Consider the following 21,847-nt stretch of genomic DNA (forward strand, 5'->3'; position numbering starts at 1 on the left):
ATAAATGTAACAAAACCATTAGAAAAACCTTGGTTTGCTCAGTAATTTTAAAAATCTGATACCTCTAATAGTAGAAAGCAAAAGCCATTTCTTTAATTGCATCACCTCTTTAATAGTAATAGTACCATCCTTGACCTTAAACGACTCCTAGCCACTGGATGGAATATTGCTAGATGCAGTTGTTAACAGCAGTTTCAAGCCAACTATTTGCATGTCTGACTTCCCCATAGGTCTCCCAAACTGTTTCACCTGCAAGTCATTTAGCTTCACAACCTCTCTGGGACTGGAAATTCTATCAGTATGGCAAACTGGCAATGCAGTGGAAGAGAGCTGCTAGGGAGAATGAGACTTTTTTTTTTTTTTAGGTGAGCGTGTTTGGTTTTGGTTTTTGTTTCTTTAAAGGAGAGTGGCATGAACTAAGGAATATTATTGTATTAATTTGTATTTCAGTAGTTACATCAGAACCAAATGCTAAAAAATGCATATTGCTTTTTACACTAATTTTAAAGCTTAAAGCACACACTGGCTAGAAATAGTAATCCTAAAATAAATTGCACATAAAACATCTACAGAGTTTCCCACAAATACTGAATAATTTAGTTTGTCCAACTAGCAGACAGATAAGGTGATGACAAAAAAAGCACGATACGCTATCATAGATTGGCTTTGACCTAAAACACTAAATACCTGGCAGCTAAGCAAAAATTATGGCCGTTAAATATAACTCTTCACTTCCACTGATGAAAGAAAAACAATACATAATGAAAAGCAAAGTACAGAAAATATCCTGAACTATGAAAGAAAGGATATTCAAGTTTAAACTTATCCTTAATTGACCTTTGCATTTCTAACCCTACCACAGGCTTGAGAAAAGTGCAAAACAAGCAGAAAGAACAATAATATTTGGATACAAACAGGACGGTATGCATTAAGAGTTTTGGCTTGAACCTCTTGGACTCATCAGCTTTTAATGTTTTGCCAATAAAATAGATGGCATTTAACTATTTTGTAGCAGAAGTTGATTAGTCCTCCAAATTACCTAAATTAATTTGTAGTAAGATGAAAAGTGTGGTATTTGAGAACAATGTGACATCAGCCCTAATTTCCATTCTGTAAAGGTGATAACAGGAAGTATAGAGCATAGACTGATGTTTCTATTTTACCTTCATTCAAGTTAGGATATGCAGATATATTTTAAGTTTTGCCATTTTGTAGCATTTACCAAAATACTCACATTACATTTGTAGACATCAGTGCTGCGCTGTGACAGTAGTTAATGTAAAATTGGTATGTTTTGCGTAATGACCAAAATACTCTTTGCCAGCTCTCAGTAAGAGATCACTAAGTGTAAAATAATTTGCTGTACCAAAGTGCTGTGTGTCCATTTTTAAAAACTGAAATTGAATGAACTGTAAGGTAACTGAAATATAATGAATATGGCATTTTGAACTGCTGTTCTTTTTTTGGACAAACTGCTGAAATTAGATCTTTAATATCAGAGGCATTTCTTTAAGGCTCCACCTTTTTACGATCTCAAAATCCTGAATTAAAGAACAAGTCTTACTAAAATGAATTAACTGTACATCAACCATGTAGGTGGTAAATATAACCATTCCAATATACATTCAGAAGTACTAAATTCAGATTGAGCATTAAGGGCAAAGATCCAACAACTTGATCTATACACTACAGAAAGGGGTCCCTTGTGATACCTAACTCAGGTTTGTGAAGTCCAAAAACTTAAATTGCTGGTTTGGTTTGAAAGTTCTATGTACTGTTTGACAAGTTTTTACTAATTTTAGTATTTATTTAGTTTTGTGGCTTAAAACCTCTCTGAGTTAAAGACTTTCAGAAGTTTCTTTAAGCATGAGTTGTACTCTTCTGGACATGGGCTTAATATTTTCTCCCATGCTAACAACAATCATTGGTTCTAGTCACAAAATAGTTGTGCATAAAGGGCATATAGGTTAAACTGTTTGTCATTTTTGGTGCTTTCTGGAATCACGCAACTCCATATTTTAAGGATATAAAATTCTAGGAGACAGTTGTTCAACTTCTAAAAAACCTTTTTTTAAAATATTCTTGTTCTCATTTTTTATGTTAGTTATCTCCAGTGAAGTACATTATATAAAGCCAAGTATAAAATAAAGGCCCAAATAAAGTACAATATAAAGGTTGGTATTGCATATATGGGTTTTCTACTGTTCTACTTTTAAGGAAAGCCTGTTTATTTGAGAAAATAAATATCCAAAGCAATACACAGTATTAACAGTGAACATTTGATGTCATTCTACTCTCCAGCCTCATCAGAAGAGGGGGTTTTGTTTGGTTTTGGTTTTTTTGAGCTTGCTTCTTCCTTTCCTTCCCCTCCAAAATAATGATCCAGTGAAATCCAGACTCAAACTGGGATTAGAAACCAAGTACATCTGACTCCTCACATATGTTCATTTTCTCTAGCCATACTTTCCTTGTACCTACTTAAAACTGTAGCAGACAACAATTAAAAGTAGAACATGTTAAAGGTAAAACATGTTTCTCATTTCCCAACCATTTAAAAATAGTTCTTACATACAGAAGATAACACAGTATTTTCATAAACTGAGGCATATGCTGAGTACACTAACTATACACTAACTTACATATCTATAAATATTTGCACTCAGGGACTACTTTACACCCTGCTTCTACTATTATAGAGCTCACTAACTCATCATTTATTTATATAGCAATATTGTTGACCTGGTTTTTTGCCTTTTATCTCCATAAATGCTGACTACTCTGAACTGATAAAAAGTATCACCAGACTTCCCCCCCCCGCCCCCTTCAATAATCAGGTATTAAAAAATGACACATTATGAAGTTACCATATTTGGGTTTCCTTCCAGAATGACTTACTCTTAGGGGTACCTGGAAAGACATAGGAGGCTCTTTTGTTCTGTAGTAAGCTATTATGGATTCCGTATGTATATTCCTGTTCTACATTTGCTAATGATGCTTCTGTGCAAATTCTCAGCTATTTTTTTTTTTGTTTATCTTTTATAACATTACAGATAGCTATATTCTTTTAGATCATCTCAGTGAGCTACCTGGAGTTTGGATTAAAATGAGATAAATGTAGACAAATATGACACTAGAGGTTCTTCATTATTTTATAAAATGTCACATTACAGTAGTAAGTAGATGCAGATAGAAATTAACAGCATGATGATTTCAACCATAAACGAACTGATGTAATTCGTAGTGAATTTCACCTTATTTACTGATGTCAACTGTCTGTTTTAAAAGAGGTAATGGACCTGTCAAACATATTTAAGACAGTTCAGACACCATACTACAAAACCAGTGTAGAACGCCTTTGTGATAACTTCTGCCATTTTTTTGAAAGATAATTTAGTGTTTCACAGCTTTGTCATCTCAAAGAATGGTATGACATATTCACTTCGTTATTTTAGGTGTTCATGGTTGAGATGCCATAGGTACAAAGCTTGTTCGAAATTCTTTCTGAATCATAATTTGAGGTAGTGACCAAGCAAATCTCTTCCTCAATTCTTGTCTCAATGAAAGTGATTTGTCTTTTTTTTATATATATATTTATATTCATATATGTGAATTTTTGTTTCTGTAGTGAACAGGTAGGTACATGTACTCCATGGCCAAATCTTTTAGTTACCTTTTATTTTTTATAAGCACTTCCAATTTACACTGCAGAATACCAAATAGAGATGAAAAGGAATAATACTGCATTTAATCTCCAATTCCTGTTACCACTCACCAGAATGTAAGTAAACATAATCCTTTAGATTCCAAAACTGCCTAAAAAAAATTTTAAATTTGGAGATATAACAACAAGATATAACAAGACGAGAAGCTCAGAAGTGTTAAACAGGAGCATGTGATTCTTCAACTATAAAACTAATGATTGCTATTCTCATGAGCAATGTCTTACTAGAAATGACCAGTAAAGCAGCATTACAAAACTAGTTTTGTCCTTAACATTCAGAACAGAAACACAGAAGTTGGCTTTCTTGCAACAAAATCTGAAGTTTTAACACTTTGTTGCAAGTGGCCATACTTAAAACTGGATAAGGAATTACCATGTGATCAATGGGTTTCACTTTTTAAAACTACCTGCAGGAAATCACAAGACAATGTTATTTTGCATTAGGTAATACTCACAAAAACAACATAGGCTGAAATGAACAACAGTTCTGTCATTTCTTAGGCTCTCCACATGAGACTATCACTGTGTAAGGTGTTGCCTTTGTTAACAATATTGGTTTAAGAAACTGCAGTCCCATTTTCTGCTCTGCCATTCATTCTTTCTCCTCTGTAGCTGCACTGCCCCTTCAATTGTATCAGCACCATTTCTTATGAAGTCTTACTGAGTACCAAGTGGGAATCTGATCAGATACTTTAACAACTCTGCAAAAAAACCCAACTACATAGATCAGAAGAAAAGCCACTTGAAAAGATCCATGTTAGAAGTTATACAGCTACAGTTTGCTGCCACTGCCCTCTTCCTTTCCATGATCCAGTTTGTGAAGGCTACAGAATACGGTAGTCTGGAATGATAAAACCTGTGCAAAAAGGATTCGCAAATGATAGAACTGTATATAGAATTTAATATGCACTCAAAACAGTAATGCACATACGCTGTATTTGAAAACCTTTGCCTACAAGACCAGTGTTGGAACTAGTCTATAAATGAAGGATTTCTTATTTTCTTTCAGACTGATTACATATCACTGTGTACGGGTGGGGTTTTATAGTTTCAAGTACATATATAACAGGCAACATTTTTCCACGAGTGAAAAGAGTTAGATGCCAATTTAATGGTGTAATCTTATTTGCAGAATGTGTTGTCAGCCATACGTTTTTAAAAGAGTCCAGCGTCCTCAGGGAAACTAAACCGAACCTGGAAGGTGTTATGCCCCTGAGCAATATCCAAAAGACGAGGAAGCACCACTAGCCAGCAGTTCTCTTACTGATAAGAAACAAAGCTAAGAAAGGAGCAGCAAAAGCTATCACCACATTTCTACTTTTGCAACTAGCAACACAGCTAAGTTCTTGAAGATGGTAGAGGCAGTTGCCTCCATAGGAGGAACAGAAAGACTGCAAGAAGAACTAATGATTTAGGATTATTACTTTACAGACTCAACATTTGTCCCAGCATCACCAATACAGATAGAGCCCATTATACCATTCTCTTGTTTAAAATGTATCTGAATACACAAAGGGTTTGTGGGAGATTTTTAGTACTATCAGAAAGGAATTAGCTTCCTTTATATGGCTTGTTCAGGAGACTTAAATTTTTATGTGTGTAGCGAAAACACGTAATAGTGGAAGCAGTTATTATGTTACATATAGCAGTGGTAAAAGACAAAAATTATGCTGAGACTCTTCATATTGAAAGATATCTTTCTCTGTTTAAGTTTTAGTGAATTCAGAATAGTTATCCTAAGAATTGTAAGGAATGTAAAAGATAAGTGATTTATGAGTTTCTCCTTTACTGTTTAGTTCCCTAATAGGTATGCCCTTCAAAATATTATGCTAGATGCACCTTGAATTCTTGCTTTAGTCATCTTCTCCAGCAACTCAATCCTAAAAGATTATTTTGTGAAACAAGTAGTAAGATAGACAAACTTTTAAAATGTAACCCTCTTGCAAAGTTTAAAAAAAAAAAGAAAAAGGGGGACAAAAAAATCCCAAAGTGTCTGACTTCATGCTCCAGGTTTTTTAAAAAACTTTTATCTAAACAACTTTGTATTCTGAAATACAAAACAATTATAATATTAAAAGCAAATTTTATTCTTTTTTCATGTTAATTACTCTAAACCGTTATGGTAAATAAAACCTGAGCTGGGCAGACAGGCTAGCCACCTCTTACTTAGACATGGACTTCTGCAAACATTGGTTTATATACATGAATAATTTCTGAGTCAAGTGAAGTTAATCACATGATTATATATTGCCAGTAGAAGAGCCAGCAGAAGGGCAAAAATCTTATCCTTTTTTTGCTGGAAATGCAAAGGATTGGGCTTGCAGAAAAAAAACCCCAAACCACAAAAAAACCCCAAAGAAAACAAAAAAGCAAACAAAAACCCAACCAACCAACAAACCCCAAACCAAATAAAAAAGCCCCACATTTCTCTTGCCAACACAATTGCTAATTCATTAATTGAAGAGCTAAGTATAGATTACTTTGATATTCTGCATAGAATAATGTGAAAGGCTAAAAATCTAAGTAGATAAATTATGGTTGTACATAGGTTTGATGGTAGGCACAGTGGTGCACACTGTCCCGAATCCTTCAATTAACCATTAAGTTAAAAACAAGCAAACAAAAACACCCATCACAAACACACACACCGCTACATAAACCTTACGCTGCCAGTGTTCATACACTAACCCGGGATAAAGAAGTATACAGGGGACAAGCTACATTCCTTTGCATAACTTTAGAAAGTTTACTACTACACTGTTAATTGCACGGCTCTATGTATCTGCACATATATAGCAAATTCAATCCAGGTAAACCCATATGCTCTAATGTTTAAAATTTTGTTTATAAAATAAATCATTTACTTTAATAGCTTACACTCCCCAGGATAGGATTTCTACCTTGCAAGTCAATATACGAAAACTGTTTCAAGTGCTTCAGAGCTTCTGGATAGTATGGTCAAGTATTCGTACAACTTCAGAATTACAGTGCTGATGTTAAATAACGTGGAGTTGTAGTCTGACATCTGCTCCATGATGTCAAATGCTTTAAACTGCAGTTCCTGAATCAGAATGAAAGTAGTGTATCTGCTTGCCTCAGACAATTTGGGAAAACACTGATTTATACCTAGATAGGAATTAGCCAGGCTTCAGAAGTCTTTTGGTGCAGCAAAGTATACTTGCATCTTGGAATGAAGAGGCATTTCCTAATGTATATGTTTAGACTGGAGTGGAGGTGAGGGGTGGTCAAGCTTTTTAATTTTTTTTTTTTAAATGTTAGTGGGATCTACCTACATATCTACAGTATGACTAAACCCTCACAAGTTCCAGATCAAATTAACAGGATTGTGTTATTAAGTACTTAGTACAGGCTATACCATCTTTACTTAAAATAAATAAATTTCTCTAAAGAAACAAAAAAAAATCACAGATAACAGCTTCTGGATTTCAAAAGTCTGATGTTATTAATTTGCAAGAACACAAAAATTCTTTCAACCTCAGATGTGGATTCCTTTATACTACACACTGTAGTTTGGTTTATACTTCTAAATTAAGCATGAGAGAATGTTATAAAGATACTGTTTGTCTTCTGGGGTACAAACTAATCATGATCATATTTATAGACAAACATTTACATACACGCTTCAGAAAGCTCAAATTAATAACACTGTATTAGCAAAAAAAGCTAATGAACTAAGCCTGAATACATATATCCAGCAGAGGAGGCTAGATCTGAATACAAAACTGATCTGATAAGACTATTTTGATATATATATTTTTTTAAATGATAGCATCAGAGACATAAAAAAGGAAAACTCAGATAGGGTTAACCAGAAGAAAATACATTTTCAGAGGTTTTTCAACATTTAGAGAATGAAAAAACACTCGTGGGAGTTGGGCAGATGTTGAGAGGGAAAGTGCTTTGGTTTAGATGAAAATACGAAGTTGCCCTGAGAAGAAAGGCTAAGAAATCATATTAGATTATTTTCTCTATGTCACTAATGTGGGTGGGCTCAGAAAACCCCAGCTGATGTGATATCATTGGCATTTTCTTCTCACCCAGCCCCCTTGGTGAAATCCCCAAATCTGCTGTAAGGGCAACCTGAGAAACACAACCAAGTGGAAAGTAGTTTTCTCAAATAATTTAAAGTACAAGCAGTTACGGCTCTCACCCCCTCACCCCTCTACAATACTGACACTCCATTCTCATTCTCTTATTAAATAACATGTTAGTTATACAGTTGTTTGACACCGTTGATCTGTCCAAGAGAAGATGACAGACCACTGTCATAACACAGGAGCCTGTCTAAAGGTATTCAGATATTTTGTCCTGTATGGATACCTTTAAGACCATCAGAAATAACATGACTGCTCTGCATTATAACATTTGAAATTAAACTTTTAATTTTCCTAAAAAAAACCTCTCTGAACCAATTCATTCAGGCAACATGCCCTGTCTCTGCCTGGCATTACAGGTGAAAAGCGGTCAGGTGAAAGGACCCTTTGAAGAAATTATCCTTTTAGTCATCAGATTTATGGCAAACTCACTCTTATTGGTGTTAATCAATATTCAAGATCCACATATCTGTGAGGCCAGGGAGGTCTTGCTTCCATTTAGCAAGCTTCTTAAAGCTCTGAAAAGGAGAGGGGATTAAGAGCTAACTTTTCATTACCTAAATCATCCACAAGGCAGTATAAGCAAACACTGTGGCATGGGATTTATCTGATTGAGTGAGGACATTCACATCTGAGCTAGTCATACTAGGCAGACGAAGATCTGATCGGGACACTCAGTGAAGTTTAAAATATGGTTCATATAGCAGCAGAAATCCAAAATTTGTGCTTTTTTTTTTTTTGTTGGGGTCTTTTTGACGTCTATTTTTTAAAGATGTGATTTACTTGACCTGTTTCTTTTTAATGGTTAGGATTACGGATTTAAAAACGCACATCTGAAGTCAGGTGAAGCAAGTTCTACATTAAGTGTTTATGATACAGTGATTCTAATTTATTCAGAAGCATATCTTACTGTTAATCCATTGAAGCATGAGTTAATACCACCTTACAGGCTTGTTGCCTAGGTATCTAACCATACACCTGTAAACACAGGTCCCAGAGAAAAAACAAAATGGAAGCTGACAAAAAGAGGACTGTTCTGGGAGGAACAAGTCCTTGGTTCTGCTCATTGTTCCTGGGGCTTCCTACATTCTACATTAAGACATTATTGAGCAATATTGATGAAGCAGCCCTGGGAGCAGGGATGAGACAGCCCACCTTTTTCCCTCTTCCTCTGGGAATTCCAGTGCTCAACACATTGTGAAATCTAACTCCTTTTCCCATTCCCTAGCAAAAGTGATCCAGATGGTCTTCAGCAACAAAAGATGAAGAGTCAGCATCCCACCATTTCAAACCATTTGCTCCAGGTTTGAATTCCCACAGGCTGCAGAAGTCCTAGCATTTAGAGCTCTTGCTATTTTTACTGGTGCTCAAACCAATAGACATTGGCATTCATAACTACTGTATTCCTTTATATGATATTGTGTGCCTCTGAGCAACTTTCCATTTCCCATCCAGGACCTCCATAAGAGCATCTTAACTCCCTGCACAACTAGTGAAGACTGGTACTCCCATGTTATTTGACAGTTTCCATCTGTCTCTGCTGTTCATTCAGGGAGATAAGCAAGGCAATATCTACTTTAAGGTCCAAATTCTGACCACCAATTTTAGGCTCTAGCTATTATCAGTAGGGAATTTATGAACAAAACTTCCTATTCAGGAAATTTGTAGTATTGGTATTATCTTGCTCCTGGGGCCAAAGGACCGTCCAGTGGTAACACAATATACTGGAAACATGACTTAGGTAAGAGTCTAAATAGGAGCTGAAGCCACTGGTATGTGGTCATATGTGTACAAGGCATACTTTGTTGCTCACAACACCAAGCCAGTGAATTCTGTTTCAAAGGACTGATATTTCCCTCCCCACCCAGTGTACTTACTAAAGCATTTAAAATCTAGGATTGTCTCAAGGATTTGGACCTCTTTACCACAACATGAATTAACTTCCCGAGCTCTCTGATAAAAGAAAATATGAAGAATGCTAAAAGATGGAAGGATGCTATAGCCATAGCAGTTTCCTCTGGCATATAGAAGGTAGAGCAGATTATTTCATAACACTGAAAAGCCACGCAAATACCAGTCTGGAAGAGGTGCGGAGAGACCTAATTTTCTAGAAGATGAGAATCTGAAGCAAGCAAGAAATATATCATCTTTTTTTCACAGCTGGGAAACAGGGGATCCTCAAAGAAAATTTTTTAAAAAATTATTCATTGCTATAACTTGATGCGGACATGTATGATGTGGAGTACTACAGATAGCAAAATCATGAAATAAGAAAGGTGAGAAATAAGACTATGTCACAAGGTTTAGAACATAAAGATACTTTTACCCCCCTCCTGAAACATTGCTGAATGTTGAATCAAGGAAACAAAGAATAGTTGAGAACCCTCAAAAAGAAACAGCCAAGAGTCCCAGCTGTCGAGGTATGTCATCATCATAGGAAAACAGAGAACACAGTGATATACATGAGTGAACAAAGCAGGAGTTATGGGTTTTATATGAACTGAGTCCCAAACAATGTTCTTTTATACCACTACTACACATATGGGGAACTGTCTTCACATTATTATTGGCTAACTTTGGAAGCTGTTTAAATCTGCCTGGGATCTACACACCTGTACTTCTACGACGATTTTAGACAGACAGCCATCTTTACCTTGTGCCTCTTACTTGAGTATATAACACTAGTAATATTGGTAGGAGGAATGTCATGAAGGCACACAGAACATTTGGGTCAGTCAGAACGAGTTAAGATCTTGGAAAAGATTATCTGGTTTACAGTAGGATGCTGTACTTCAAATAGTTTTAAGCCAGGAGAGCCAAATATATTTGAAAGGTGCATGGAGTTTATATAGAGTTTCTAGGTAAGAGGGAAACTGTATTAGGACAAAAATGTATTAGTTTTGCTATCTCAGAAAGGGAGGGATATATAGGGGACAAAATTAAGAAATCCACCAAGAAAGAAAAAAAAAAAAAAAAAGAAAAAATAATCTGGTTTAGGTCCTGGTATTCCACAGACAGGCATTTCAGAAGGAACGGGGTGGGGAAAACACACAATCAAGACAGAGCCACCCCTCAGTAATGAATCTTCCAGGCATTTCTGCAGAAGATGCAGGAGGTAAATTAGTTGCTATTTAGCTTTGAGAGGATGCTAAATCTTAATCAATTCTTATTCCTTATTGGCAACACATCTGCTGGGAACTATTTCTTATTCAACAATGCCTCAAAAAGGAAGCAGGAGAGAAGTGAGGAAACTGCTGAATTGCAAAACATCAGCACTTCATTCCTCTCACCTTATGACTTCTTTGTAGGAGTAAGAACAGACGCCTCATCTGATGCAGCATCAAAGTTGCAAAACCATAACCAATGTTAAAGAGTAGCCCCAACTGAATGGGAGAAAGAAGAGGAAGCATGAAGCTAGTTTCTATTCAACATTCATGTTTTTGCTGACTTCACTGTGCTAAAAGCTGCCTCTGAGCAGCACGATCACTAGCAATCAGCTCATTCATGGCCTGCGTGCACAGGTTGCAGTCACATGAAATCACCACTTTCACAGTCCAGGATGACAAGAGGAGCAGAAGCATGAAATTACTACTTCAGTAGTTTATCATTTGCTCAGTACTGTTGTCCATGAATAAGCAAACTGAACATTTGTCTGCACAATGTAAAGAAGAAAATGAAAGTTGTATCATAATTACTCAGATGTAACTCAGTGATTCTCTAAGATTTATAATTATTATACTAGATTGAACAACAATTGGCTCTACTTCCATTGGCATAACCCAAAATGCCCACCTTGTTAACTAGTGATCAGGTCTCAGACATGGAAGATATCCAAAATCCACACTTTCTAAGAGGATCCATATCTTGATACTTGTTCTCAAGACCTAAGAGTTGTACCAGGACCCTGAAGATGCAATGGTCATATCGCACTGTCATAGGCCAACAGGACTCTATGCTCCAGCCAAGACTTCATAAAAGCAGACCTTGTCTGACAGAGAAGAGATGATGAAAGCTGACTGCTTTCTTGGATATAGATATCTCCTACTGGAAGAAGGTTACTAGATATACTTACCCAAGATATAAATAAATTTTACCTTCCTTAAAAAAAAAAAAAAAAAAAGACCATTACTGATATCTACTTGAAGTTGTGTATCAGTTTTCATAAAACTAAATAATTTAATGAGCAAACTTTCTTTAAAACCAAAATCTAAATGCATTTTTGAAGATTCAAATGCTCATGAGAAGTTTAGAGACTGTTTCAAACTGTCTAATATTTGTCAAATTTATTCTTTGAAAATAATGAAGACATTGAAATGTAAAAGAGATGCAAAGGTCTCTAAAATTGTCAGCTTCATATCACTCCAAAATAATAGGTACATTGATTCCTTAAAAAAATGTTAAATTTAATGTTAAATTTTTTCCTGAACCTGTTGAGTTTTCTAATATATGCTCTGATCATAGGCTTGACTATGTCTTCCCACCCATCTTCTTAGAACATTAATAACTTCTGTTTTCTTAAACACCTAATATGGATGTTAGCAGAAAACCTTCTAAAACATTTGCACTTAGAACAGTGGTGATCTGTAGGTTGTAACAAAAGAAAGAAACAGACATTAATATGTATCTATTTATAAATACATGTAAAACGCATGCTCCACTTAGCAACAGGAAAGCAAAAACCCACCCACCTCAGGTGAATCCTGTTACAATCTGAAGGACTACGTTAGGTTTTCCCTTCTCAACAATCCCACCTTCATACACAATCCAAACTCCTACAAACCTCAACAAGAAATTTGCATATGCAAGCACACAAGCAAGAGGGACCTTACGGTTTAATACCCAGCGGTGAATATAACCTTTAACTTCACAACAAGCAAACAATGGACTAGTTGCACAATAAATGTGTACCAAAGCCTTCCATATTGTATGCAAAAATCATTTAAAAAACCTTTCATCTGCAGCCACTGTAAAATAATTTTGGGGGTGGGGCCAAAAATCTCATTGCGGAAGAAAACCGGTCTTTAAGTACAGGATCCAAAAAAATTTAAAAATCAGCTTCATTACACAAACCAGCGAAAGGGTGAGGTCATGCCTGTTCCGGGCCATAGTTCATGCACCACTACAATTTTTCAGAGATACAATTTAATCGTCTTTCTAAGCAATCTGAGCTTACTTTTGACACAGAGAAAAGGAAAAGATACAATAGATCAAACCGTGCCCCACCTTTCTCCCCCCCCAACCCGCCCCCCCCCCCCTTGGCCCCCTCCCCCTTTAAAGCCGGGGACACAAATCGTTTCGGAGCGCCACAGCGCCACCAACACACATCAACGCAAAACAAAAAAGATCTCCCACCGTGTGAAAAAAAAAATGCGCCTAGAAAAATGCCAAAAATTACAAAATGTCTCCCAAATGTACCTTCTTGGAGGAAAAAGAACAAACAAACAAACAAACCACCCCTCTCCCCCCTCAGAAAACCCCCGAGACGTCTAAATGAAGTGTGGTGAAACAAGAACCTTTATATAACTAATGCTTTAAGCTAATTGCCACAAGAGCGCTAATTTGCAAATAAAAAGGTCACACTTTAGTAAGAGACATAACTTAATATAAACCCTATTCTGCCAATCTCCCCCTTCACCACACCAAGGGCAGTTTCCCCCCGTACTTTAGACCAAAGTAATCCATCAAGAGACATCACAAATGGCATTGTAAACTCTTTTTGCCACGACCAGAACATATAGCAGCAACATAATATGCTTCTTTATATATTAGGGATGCATTATATTTATAAAGACAGTCACATATTTGGTCCTGGATCCGTTTATTACTCGATAAAGAAACCCCCCGAACAAAAAGCTAGAACCAAAAAATAAGTCCATCTGGAAAATATCTGAGTTCTTATACTCTGAAATTGAACTTAAATTGCTGTTAAGCTTCGCGTGTATAAAATTTTAAAGAGGAAACAAAACTGACTTCAGTAATTGACGATATTAAGGAGACATCGTTGGGTGGGATACACATGAGATCAAGGCTAGGAAAAATACACGGCTACGTTTTGTTCATCAACATAACGAAAACCCTCCACGGCACTAACGCCAGAAACCGCAGCAACGAATATTTTTGGTTAAAACCGCAAACTTACCTTCGGAGAAGGCAGTCCTTGCAAAACGCCTGTAACAATATGGGCTGCACGCTCGCTCTCCTACAACCAGCCACCTCCATGCTGCAAAGGGCTCCCCGAACATCCTTAAAATATTTCGCGAATGCAAAAAAGTGAGACTTTTTTTTTTTTTTTCCCTCCCCCCCCTCCCGGTTCCCCGCCCCCCGTCACCCCGCCGGGATGGCCGGGTGAGGAAGGAGGCGGCTTCCCCGCAGCTCTGCGGGCGATGCCGGCGGGCGGGCGGCAGCCGGGGCGGGGGAGCCCGGCGCCGCCGGGGTCACAACTTTGCCAGGGCCGGCGGCGGCTGGATGGGCTCCGCGGGCAGCCGCCCCCCCCCCCCGCCCCCAGCCCCAGCCGCCGCTACCGCCGCCTGGAAAAATGCAGTGTGCCATTTTACACCCGCCTTTGAAACACACAGGACCAAAGTCTAGCGCTGGTTTTCGGTGACACTGCAAAACTACGGCTCGCTCCACGCAACACACACACACACACACACACACACCCCACCCCCGCCGCCTCATCCCTCCCTTCGGTGAGAGCAGCCGCCTCTTGAGAATTAATAAAGACAGACAGCTGGAGAAAATAATTCCGAGACTTTGCCGTTTTCCCTCCCTCCTTCCCTCCCTCCCTTCCTCCGCCCCAGCCCCCACTCCTAACCCCGAAGCAAGTTTCTGCCGGTCAGCGCATCCCCGGGCCCCCCCCGGCCCCGGGCGCCCCGCGGGCAGCACCCCGGCCCTGCCAGGGGTTAGCCACCTCGCAGCATCTAAAAAAGCCAGTCATGCCTGGAACAAAATCCATGATTGCTGGAAAGTGGGGAGGCTTGAATCCCAACAAATACTCAATTTACTTACAAATATAAATACCTACCTTATGAAAGAACTAAATTAACACTAAATTCAACAGATACATCCGTTACGGCAGGAATAGTTTTTCCATAAATACTGTTTTAAAAACCCCTCCTTATACTGACTGACAGAATTCTACCATGCTGCCCACAAACAAAATGGCTGTGGCACCGAGTTTTTTGGTTCCTCCCACTGTGCCTCCCCCTGGCCTCCAGGAAGTGGTAGAAATCCAAAATAAAATCCTCACGAAAAGTACAATGCATCGTCTAAACTCCGTACGGCACCACCAGACATCACGGGTAGTAAAGCAGATTTACCAACGTTGTACTTTCTCGAGGATTTTTATTGTTTTTAAAAGGGCATCAATCACTGGGAATTTACATCACTGTGTAATTTGAACTTCCTGCTTTACATATTTATAAGGTCTTTCACCTATCTTGGCAGGCTTTCAAATTAAGTGGGTTGGGAAATTTGATGCTGTGGCTCTAGTTTGTGAGCTGAGTCAGGTAGTCCCTGCTGTAGCTGTGCTGTGAAAAGACGGGCAAATTCTAACACTTTCAGTGTTCCGTGCAAAATAACATTACCCCCCTTACACATTACAGGCTCGTAAGGGAGCACGTAGGCGCAGAGAGGACACTGGAATGAGGATCCTCAGCGGTGACTGAAATTTAGGCCTCTTGCACATAAATACACGTTTTGCAATATTTATATTTTCGCATTTGTGGTTCACAGTTGTCTGCCTGAATTACGGTTTCTGTGGAAGTAATTTTGCATTTTCTCTCATTATGACCCTCTGTAGTGTTGCAGACCTTTAACTTTTTCTGACGTTCACCTTAAACAGAAAATAAATAGGAAAACATGGCACATTTAAATTAGAGATGATAATAAAACCGTCAATATGTGGTCCTCCATCTAAGCCACCGGTCTTACCCGACAATAGCACAGCTCCTCTTGCACGCTGCCTCACAGGCTCCGTAGGGCCTGATTCATTTCCCATGAGAGTCCTTTTACTGCCTTTAGTAGGAGTTACAATGGAGACAGGCTGTCAGACCTGCTGAGCCTGATCCAGCGCTATATTAAAAGACTTGAATTAATATTCCCATCCACTGCTATTCTAAACCTTTTTCAGAGGCACTGAAAAAAACCCAGTGAAATTGGTGATTTTTTTCCTGAACCACCTCATATTTCTAAGTCTTAGATTTCAAAAAAAATCTGCAAAGAACTTGGAGCAAATTTTGGCATTATTATTCTTTGTTTGTATTAGCATGCTATCTAGCAGCCTTAATCCTGGACTATGATTACGATATAGCATATAGAAATATAGGGCAAAAAGATAATTCCTGCCCTGAAGAGCTCAAAAGTATAAGACAAAAGACAGCAGATGGCTACAGACAGATGAGGGAAACAATGAGATGGTATTGATCAGCCAGGAAGGCAGTTTGCAACACACCATCAGCCTAACTCTTGTTTCTGTATATACATCATGGCGAAGAAGACATAAGGTGGGATTTGATGAAGAAAATTAATTGGTTTTGTGGCTGTTGAAACAAAACTTATCCAACAAGAAGGACAGCATGGAAGAAAGCCCAAAGATGTTTGTTTGAAAAAGCAGCAGGTGAACTACAGAAGTCTAATCGATTTTGCATTAATTTTTTTATAATGTCAGAAAATAGATAAGGGGGGAAGTAAGCTATGAGAGCATTGAAAATACAGATGCAAAGCTTATGTTTGATACAGGAGAGACACTGAAAGGAGCCAAAAGGCATGGTGACATGGAAAAATCATAAACCAGGCCTGCTAGCAGTTAACAAGTCCTAGGAAAAAGCATATACAATAGTTTGAATGATACGGGCCCGAAGGGGTGTAGCATGCTTTTTGTAGGAATAAAAGTGTTGTTCTTAACCATTAGTTTGAGGACTATGTGTCAATTATCTGAACCTTCCTTCTAACTTGTGTTTAGTGAATTCATAAGTACTACTCCTGGTGGTAGTGTTTATTATATGAGCACCTTCTTACTAATGGGTCACCTCAAACTTGTTAATACAAGTAGGTAAGCACGTAGGAGAGTTGGGACCAAAATGACCACACACACTGGGAAGGTTCCTTCTCCTATCACCTGTTTTTTGGGAAGCTTTCATCTCTCTGCAGTGTCCCATAGATTAAATATACATCACTACCTGCCTTAAACTAGCACAGGTCTGACGCAGCCCTCATCTGAATGGTGGAGGGGGCAGAAATGGTCACCCAGATCTCTGTTTTAGGGCATAACTACATCCAGGAGAGCAGAATGTGCTTTGGAGGAAGGGTATGGGCCTCTCGGTACATTCTTTGTCATGTTATGTTGCTGTAGGTTTTAAAACTTCTTTTCCTTCTTTCCCACATTTAGTAGCGGCATTGCAGTAGTAGCAGGTGCATATTTGCAAATTCTTTGTAATTCTTTTGCATTAAATACCTTAGATAAGATTGTATTTATTACAGCAACAATGTGACAAACTCTTAAGTATGTTGGCTAGCCATGATATAACTTGGGGCTAAACACTGCAAAGCAAATAAATAACCTCAGATGAGCTAGGTCTTGGTGAATGCCTGCGGAGATGTTATGGTGTGGCAAATGTGAAAGAATTTGACTGGATTCTTTTGCTACAGGCTAAACTAAACTGAACTATGCCAAATTTCCTTCTGGTTTAAAGCTTACTAGTTCTGCAGATGAGCTGATGTGTGGTGACTGTTTAAGCCAGGGTCACTTTCTTTCACATTTGACCTCATCATTGGTTTTAACTGAAAATAGTGTATAACAAGTGCTAAATGTTGAGAATTGAGATAGCGATTGAAATGCATATTGTGGGTTTTTTTATGTGAATAAGAGTTCCAAGAAAAGCTGAACAGTATGTCCTCATGCTTTAAAAACAACCCTCACTTGACTTGATGTCAAATATCCCCAAATTTCTCATTGTTCAGAGTAACTCCAAAGAGCACCACCATCCATTCTGCATTCTTTTATCTTTTTTTTTTTTTTTTTTTTTAAAGCTTTGTCCAGTGCTTGGTGTGAATGTTCATCTTGAGATTTTACTCAAAAACAGGGAAACAGACTATCTATATGGGAGCAAAGAAACAAACTAGCTATATTTTAGAATTTAGACTAACAAAAAAGAGTGGCTAAAAACTGATAGCATTCAAATGTCTTCTTACATTAGTGAAATCACTTTTTACATTCTGCTTGCAGTATAATTGCTTTTATTATTCTTTATCTTTCATTTTCATTAATCTTTATCTTGCCCATAAAGATTTAACTCTACTGCTGTATTTTCCAAGTAGGTCTCTGTCTCTACAATTGCAATAAACAAATCACACTGATCTTCTTTTGACAATCTTTTCTTTAGGAAGTGAATTATCAGTCCTGTTTAGTCAGTAGACAGCAATAGCTGAAGGATATCAAAGTGCTTTTGCAACTGATATGTAAATGATCGTTTGTTTTGTTGTTTTTTTTTTTTTCCTAAAAATGGCATTGAATGTTTTTAAGTTGAAAGATCACCAAATGTATAAATAATTTTGCATTTTTATTCAACAGATAGTGTTCACATAGCTGCATAATTGCTCCTGAAGAAGCTTGTCTCTTGACTCCTCATTAACCTCTCCCTCTTGTACCCTGATGAGGCAGGTATCCCTCAGAAGCAAGTGCAAGAGTGCATGGTGTCTGACTGTATTATAAAGGAGGACATAGATTTCCCCAGCTTAATTCTTGTTTGATCCAGGTCAGATATTTTTAAAAAGCATCCAGTCTTGACTGAAAATGTATAGTCGTAAAAAAATCCACCGCAGTCTTCATGAAGTTGCTGCAGTGATTACTTGACTTGCTTGAAATTTAGCTTTAAATCACAGACTTCGTAAGTTATTAAGCCTCTTCTTTCCATCCTTCTGTCCAAGTTTTGGTTTTGTTTGAGTATGTAAGACTCACAAAATGTTACGCTTTGTTACGGATGTTATGTGACTGTAGTGCTTCTCTAGTTTATAAGCAATCTTCATGTTTCACAAATCACAGACATCAGAAACAGGTGCAATACGCCAACAACAGTCACACTACTTGTCACATACTAAAGTAAGGTAACTCCTGATTTTTTTTCTGTATATCCCAAAATTTCATTTGCTTTCTTGTTGCATTACCATTGCAGGTACCCCTGTTCAGCATATCATCCCATTAATTTCTGTATCCTTTGCAGTAACCTCTTTTCACTTGTACCTTTTCACTTCTTCTGTCAATAGGACTTAGCATTGCTCTCAGAGTTTTGCTTTTCCCTGTACACAGATATATGTACTGCTGTACTTGTGCCCACCTTAATAAGCTGATCCAAGTTGCCTTTTACCAATAACCCATTCACCACTATTTTCCTCTCATTCAAACTCTGCAGTACCGTGAGTGTCAGTAAGGATTTATTTTCTTGTTAATCTTACTTCAAGCAGTGTTTTTCTTTGTTTCAGATGCTGAATTTCTTTCCTTGTGCTGGGATTTCATCTTCAAATACTTTATGACTAGACCAAGTAGATTTAAATTACAGTATCATCACAAGTTGATATGCCAGTCATCCTTTTCACATCAGAAGTCCTGCCAGTGACAGTTCAGGTGGTTTTAGGATGATGTTTAGTAGCAAACGCTGTGGAAAAAGAGCCAAGTCAATATAGGTGGGAAAGCAACTTGTTACAAAAATGCATGGGAGTCTTCTGAAAATAAAAACCAGAAATAAACCTCAAAAACATCTGTTGCTGTTGGTTGCCAAGGTATGCCACACATCTCTGAGGATAGCTTTTTTCCTCCCGTTACTTCTGTGGTATCCTTGTATGATGGCCTGAAAGTATCTACTCAGATCCACTGTACAGATCAACTCATAACCTACATCTTCTTATGCATTAACAATCTTCATGAGTTTTGGAAAGTATCTTCTGTTTCATTGTTGTAGGAATCAAAATATGCCATCCTTTCAGAATTAAATCTACGTCCATATGAAAAGTCTTATATGGTAGCATACTTATTAAAATAATACTTTAGCCACACCATGTTGGCACAGATGTATTTTTAAAAATTCTGGTCTTTTAGTTGTCTATATTTAATTGGTTGAAACTGGTGGGGAAATACTAGGTGTGATTTCAGAACAAAATCAGAAAAAAAAATCTGAAAAAGAAAAAGCTCACTGTGAAACCTTTCTTTTAACTTTGGCAACTGCTTGATTGGGATTGTTCTGCATACTTTCCCTGTTATATGCTGATATTTGAAAGAAAATCACATCAGCTTTGGTCCCCGTCTTGGAATTTCAGGTGGAAGGTTATTCAGTGCTTCTGAATCCAAGCACTGGATCCTCATCCTTGTATTAAAATTGATGCCGAGTAAATATTCACTGAGATGTCTGCAAGCAGAAGTAACTGTTAAAGCATGTTTTTCACTTGCCTGCATTCCTCTTTTATGTCCACAATGGTTCTTGTGAGAGCATTGTTCCCAGACTGTAAGATACAGCTGTTGCTACTGGTGTTGAATTGTTTGCAGTGTGTTGTGCCAAAACAAAGGAACATGCAACTGATGCTTCTGCTTTATTAAATACTTTCTGTTGTTTTCTTATATTTTCATCTTCTGACAATTAAGGGGGTCCCTTACAGATTTTATTAGACGAGCTACTGTTGGAGAGCATTTTCCCATATGATTTATTATACCTAGGAAATTTCAGCCAAAATGCCATGGATTCAGATAAGGTGAATAATGGCTGCAGTCCATCTGTGTTCCGCTGACTTGCCTGTTGACTGGTTTATGTGTTCAGCAGATTTTATCTGTTCTTTTCTGAATTCACATTTGTCATTCAGAATAAAGGGCCACTGTTGAAAACATCTCAGAACTGCTCAGAGTCACTCATGGTGTTCACTTTTACTGCTTCTGCAAACAAATGCACCATCTGTATGGCAAAGGCAATGCTGTCACAACTCAGTTTTCTTTTTTGAAATGTTCTGATGCTTGTGACATACTGAATGGAAGCCAGTTTAGTCAGCAAAAGCTTGATGAGCGTAGGAAAAGTATATCAAGGGAAATTTAAGAAAAGCCTACAGTTGCATACAACTTTGAGGATATGTAGGTCTGAGATGACCGAATCAAAGTCCTTTACGATGCCAGGTTCAGCAAGGCTATGAACAGCAGTCATAAAAGTTTTCATTTCTTCTTCTTGTTTCTTATTAACTTTAGCCTTTTTATATATAATACCATTTCAACCTGAATACCTTTCACTGAGTAACTAGAATCAGGCAACATAAACTCTGGACAGCAAACTCAACACATTAATTGGCCAGCTCATCTGAAATTCCAGGATGCAAGTGGTAAGGCATTAATTATTTTAAGATATCAAAATACAGTGGCTGCTTTTTCATATCATTATTAATTGCTGTTGGAAAACAAAGTAGTTCATATACACCCTCTGGTATTAGTATACCGTCCATCATATTCTCAAATATTAAATTGCCTATTTGACAATCTGCTCTTCATCATTATTATTATCAGCTGTAATATTTCAAACCACTCAGGGACAAATACAGTGCTTATGACCTATTTTTTACCTAATTTTTCTTAAATTCCTTCTTGTATCCCTGATTTTGCTGATCAAATATTCTTTGCTTTTTCACATCCTTGTCGATTTTCTAGAGATTCTGACTTACAGTATATACTTATTGGCAGTTTCCCTATATTTAATTTTAAACAATGTGTTTTCTATTAGTCTTTTTATTAATGTTAGAAAAAGCTCTGAAGACTAAGCTGAACAAACTTAATTTGCTTGTTGATTATAAATGTAATCAATCAGCAAGAGAAAGTCTATATTAGTAGGCATACCATGTTGCAGGGATGCAGCCTTTTCATCTAATGTCTTGTCTATCTTATGTTACACTGGTCCCAGTTTTGCCCTCCCTATGTGTGTTGCAGAGACAATAGTAACATTCATTCCTGTGCTGCTCATGTACAGCAAGAAACGTGCTCCTTGCCCTG

General features: G+C 37.5%; 1 protein-coding gene across 1 annotated transcript in view; it reads right to left on the reverse strand.

The window, feature by feature from the left end:
• EPC1 (enhancer of polycomb homolog 1) overlaps positions 1-14,998 on the reverse strand; it is a 67,223-nt gene extending 52,225 nt beyond the window's left edge. The window contains exons 1-2 of the mRNA XM_074867485.1: positions 14,861-14,998; positions 13,976-14,079 (exon numbers count right to left, since the gene is read on the reverse strand). The gene's annotated coding sequence lies outside the window, so the exon portion shown is untranslated. The remainder of the gene's footprint in view (positions 1-13,975; positions 14,080-14,860) is intronic.
• Between the last annotated feature and the right edge of the window lie 6,849 nt (positions 14,999-21,847).

The sequence above is a fragment of the Strix uralensis genome, chromosome 1, assembly GCF_047716275.1.
Source record: "Strix uralensis isolate ZFMK-TIS-50842 chromosome 1, bStrUra1, whole genome shotgun sequence".
NCBI lineage: Eukaryota > Metazoa > Chordata > Aves > Strigiformes > Strigidae > Strix > Strix uralensis.